This window comes from Amblyomma maculatum, chromosome 8, assembly GCF_055883805.1.
Source record: "Amblyomma maculatum isolate TAMU_Amacu chromosome 8, ASM5588380v1, whole genome shotgun sequence".
NCBI classification, from domain to species: Eukaryota; Metazoa; Arthropoda; class Arachnida; order Ixodida; family Ixodidae; genus Amblyomma; species Amblyomma maculatum.
Window position 1 is genome coordinate 76,417,901 of NC_139351.1, and position 5,150 is coordinate 76,423,050.

The 5,150-nt window shown below is 42.8% G+C and overlaps 1 pseudogene; it reads left to right on the forward strand.

The window, feature by feature from the left end:
* The first annotated feature begins 594 nt into the window (after window positions 1–594).
* Window positions 595–4,416, forward strand: LOC146181563 (uncharacterized; annotated as a pseudogene).
* Window positions 4,417–5,150: the final 734 nt, after the last annotated feature.

The window sequence follows — 5,150 nt, forward strand, 5'->3', positions numbered from 1 at the left end:
CCCTCTTCTACGATTGCGTTTGCTCCTTCTATCTTCTTTAAATTTCCCTCTATATTTCTGTATTGTCACCCGTTAGGGTAGGGGCACACTAGCGGGAAGACGCGCGCGGAATGCCGCCCGCGGGAAGACGCCTGCGCGGCACAGAGGCCACATTGGTTCCGCGCGGCGCTGCCCTGATGGGGCTTGTACAGGTGGGTCGCCGCCGCTTGCGGCGGGGGCTCGCCTGGCACCGAATTTTTATCTGTTCAGGCCGTCATTGCACATGCCACCGCTGGTGGTGGACGACGGCTGTTGTTGCGGCGCGCGTCTTTCTTTCCCTCTTGCTTTCCTTTCTTCTCTCTTTTCTCTTCTATCTGCACGAGGCAGCGGAGGTGGCTCAGCTACAGAGCCAGTAGCAGGCCCGTGTATTTTCTTTTCCTTCTTTCTACAGCCACAACAACCGTCGCGCTCCGCCTTGGCGGTCACGTGATAGCTCTGATCTCGTCTTGTCTCGAGCTGCGCGAGCACAGGCGTGATTCCGCGCGCTTTCTCCACCTTGGTAGCAGACCGCGAACCGTTCTACCGCGTTGGTCGCCGATCGTTTTGACTTTTGCTATGGCAGGTTCAGATGATGATGTTGTGACAACGGTGAGCGTCCTGATAATTGTGTGTTCTCTGCTGCTACCACAGCGGCGCGTACAACAAGCACGGAGGCGAAGATTTTGGGTTCACCCCTGTTGGCGCTACCGAGACACACAGGGGAAGGCCAGCGCTTTGTTGCCTCGGCGCGCGCAAGAGATGAAGGCTTCTTTCGAGAGTGAGTGATAACAACTTTATAAGCGCGCAGCGTGGTGTACATGTGTGTGATGCCATAGTGATTGTTGCTGTTGATTCTTGATTCTTATAGCTTCCTTCGCATGCCGCCGAGTGCGTTTGACACGCTGCTGCAATTAGTCCGGCCTCTGATTGAGCGGCAAGATACTTCATTCAGGCAGTCGATATCTGTACACGATCGGCTTGCCATGACAGTAAGGGTAAGTCCTACAATAGTTACACCGTAGTTTAGTATACTATGTCGTTGTCAAAGTACCTCAGCGGTTCTTTGAAACATATTTTTTTAAACGTTTCTGTAAGTTATACTGCATAAGCAGTGATGCCCCCCCCCCCCCCACACACACACACCTGGCACAAGAAAATAGTGCGAAACTTTTGGGAAAATATATTTTTGCTACCTAGGTGCCTGCTGATTGAAATGTATCATTTGCGTAATGCGTATGCGAATAATCTTTTTCAGATTTCTTGCCAACGGCAACACTATAAGAAGCGTGGCCTTCAATTTTCTGACGGGTTGGTCAACTGCTGGCATGATCATCAGAGAAACTTGTGCCGCATTATGGGAGAGACTGCAGCCCATCTACGTGCGGTTTCCGCAAACCTCTGAAGAATGAAAAAAAGTAAGCAACTTCACAGTGCCTCCAGTTTGGTTACCTTTCAAACATGTTGAACTCTTGAATCTGCTTATGTAATCGGCCTCCTAGGATATTTTATGCTGATGATGGAGTTTTTTTACAACTGCAATATGTACATTGTACACTGATGCGTATTACTGCAAATTTTTCTTGGGCTTCATATAATAGTGCCTCTCAATGATTCTTTTAGATCGCCGCCGACATGCACCTACACTGGAATTTTCCAAACTGCATAGGATGCATTGATGGCAAACATATAAATATTGAATGCCCATACAATTCCGGATCACGGAACTTTAATTATAAGCAGTCATTCAGCACAATTCTTATGGCAGCATGCGATGCACATTACAGGTATGTTGCATTTATTACAGAAAAAGAGCATTTTGAAATTGATAATTAATGGTTTTTCTGTCTGGAGTGTCATGAAAAGGGTGTGTATTGCATTCATTCTAATTTGTAAATGAGCGCTGTCATACATGCTTTAAGAAAAAAAAATAGCAGTTCAGTGTAGAAAATTTATGTAAGAAATTGAGGAGCATAGTATTCGCAAGTGCACTGTGCAATGATGTGCTCAGTTAAGACTACAGCAAATATATTTGATATTGGAAAAGTATTTTGCAGTAGATAAAAGTCTACACCTATTATTTACAGACTGTCTAGTCAGCCAAAGCATAATGTGGCACAGAAATGATTTTATGAGACTGGAACGCAGGCAGTTAGTGACTTCAGACTAAACAGCACAAAAAAAGAGCAATGTGAAAGTTATGTTATATCATCATCATATGAAAGTTGTGTTATACACTAAATTGGTTGCATTGACCTTGCTGCTTAATTTCAGATTTGTATATGTAGACATCGGCCACTATGGGGGAGGAAGTGACGGGGGAGTCTTTTTACGCACGAAGTTGTTGCGACACCTGCGTGAACGCAAATTCGGCATTCCCCCAGCAGCGACAGTGGGCTCAGCAGGTCTCATACCATACTTGATGGTAGGAGACGAGGCTTTCCCATTTAAGCCTTTCCTCATGCGTCCTTATCCTCGACGTGGCAAGTTATGCTACTTATTTTCATATCTAACATGTTTCACTCATTACCAAAATGAAAGAATTAATGCAGCTATACAGTGTCACTACTGCCACAATTTGACACAGCAGATAAAACATTACACAATGCATGCATGCCTTAACGACGATGCATGAGAAATTTTTGACACAAAAATAGAAATGTGGTTTAGCCTAGACTCATGGGCATAGCATTCGTTTCTGCATGAAAAATGCTTCAAAGGACTGTTTAGTGAGTGCAATCCTGTATCAGAGTAATAAAATATTTAATACTGCTGATCCTAATTAGGTTGTATCGTATGTGAAAGCATTGATTGGTTGCATGCATTAACAAGCTGTACTGTTGACATATATGGTTTAACTTGATGGTTGCAAACAAGACTAGGCTGTTTTGCAGGCAGTGCAAGGGCAATTTCAGAACCCTAAAGCTATTGGATGCATGCAAAGGTAGCATGCATTATTGTGTGCCTTGTATTTGGCCTTTTTTTTTAGCAGAACTTATGTGCGCAAGCAAAAATTGAAAGCACCCTTAACATTGGCTATTGGCAAATGTAGTATATCTTAGCTGTTGTACTGACAGGAAGCACCCAGTGGACATAGCATATCTCAGCTGTTTTTTTCTGCTGAAATTTATTTTCAGCTAGTATGCATAGCTACTGATTGTTTCAAGAATTTCAGTTTAGTGGCGTTGAAATCTTTATGCGCATCTGTATATATGTCTATTCTATTATTTTAATTCCATGCCCTTGTTTTTTGTGTAGCTCTTCGTACCTACGGGACCACAGACTACGATAAGTACATGAAGAGAGCTGTATTTAATTACCGACTGAGTCGTGCCAGGAGGTTAATTGAGAATACCTTTGGAATTCTGGCCAGTAGGTGGCGGATACTGAAGCGAGCCTTCAAAGCCTCTGAGAAAACCACCGGGGATATTGTGAACGCTTGTGTGGCCTTTCACAACTTTATGATGAAGGACTCGGTGCTCTCTAGTTCAACATACGGCCCTCCTGGATTCGTTGATCACGAAGACTGGTAGGGGACCATCATAAATGGTACCTGGCGAAATGACAGCACTGGCCTCCCCGGTTGGACAGATCAAGGATGTCATTCTGCTAGGTAATCCTTGTTCCTAAAACGACATGAAAACAGTTGCCCTTTGCTCTCTGCCTGGAATGTAATGTTTATTCGCTTTTTTTAGCAGGCTTCCTAAGTTTTTGACATCAAACGTTTGTATTTCCTCCTTTATTACCACTGCAGCTGCCTTCTTATTTCAAGCACATCAATAACTGTTATTAAATCTTTCAAATTTCCCATTGTACATAACTGTATGACTCATTTTTAATAAGCACGGAGTAAGTCTTTGTCAACGATTGCCTTAGCTATATACACTTTTGTCATATGTTTGGAGCCCAAGGGATTTGCTCCTGAGCCTATGTTGCTCGAATTGCATTCCAGTGTTGCAAGTCCCATAAAAGCGAGACTATTTTTTATTCCGTCCCCTCCAATGAATGCTACAGAAGCTCCAGCACATGGCCTTGGATCAAAAGCTCTAGTCTCTGAACTTTTGAAAAAGGGTGTGCCCAAACTCGTCACTTATTACGAGTTGAAATGTCTTGTTTCAATGTGCATGTTTAACGAGAAGTCAGTGGGTAGAGCAAAGGAATGGGAAAAGTGGAGTACACTCAAAAAGTATCCTGATCAGTATAAACTGAAAATTAAATTCCTGTATTTCTGTGTTGCAGGGCTGCACTTGATGTTCGCGGTAGACTCGCGTCCTACTTCATGAATGACGACCAGCTGCCATGGCAGGAAAGTGTTGTAACCCGTGCCGGACGACAGGTGAAATTCCCAACAATGGGCAACTATCTTACAATGTGCATCAGCAACATCACTTCAGATCATAATTGTAAAACAGCGCGGACAACAGTAGACAAGAACGAGAAAGACACGGGACGACCGCTGTCCCGTTTCTTTCGCTTTGTCCCGCGGCTTTCTCGTTCTTGTCTACCGTTGTTCGCGCTGTTTTACAATTATGAACGTATACCAACTTGCCCAATTGAACATTCTGCTTATCACTTCAGATAAAAGCCAAATTTGCTTGTTTTAGTGTAAAAATAATTTCAGATTGCTCATAGTGTGCATTTATTTATTTATTTATTTATTTATTTATTTATTTATTTATTTATTTATTTATTTATTTATTTATTTATTTATTTATTTATTTATTTATACTGCTCCATTTCTGCTTCAAAGAGAAGTTTACGAATCTGAAAAGTTACTTCACATCCTTTTTTGTGATGTAGGCCTCGCAACTTGGCTGGAATCCAATTGGCAGCCTCCTGGCTGTCATCTGTTGAAGCAGGCACCTCATTTTTTTTTATTCCTAAAAGTGTCGCTGAGCAGCTGTCCAGCATTTCCTTGACAGCTACGTCGAAGCTCTCTGACTGCTGCTTTTTAGTCCTGCATATAAATATAAAGGCACAGCTTTTACTTGCAGTCACTGATTGTCATTCAAATTCTGCAGGAAATGTGAACAATGCAAATACCGAGGGGAAGGTCCAATTGATGATGGCCTTTTGGATGACCTGCGGAGAAGTCAACTCAGCAAAGTAAACGAATGCAATGCAAATGTATGTCT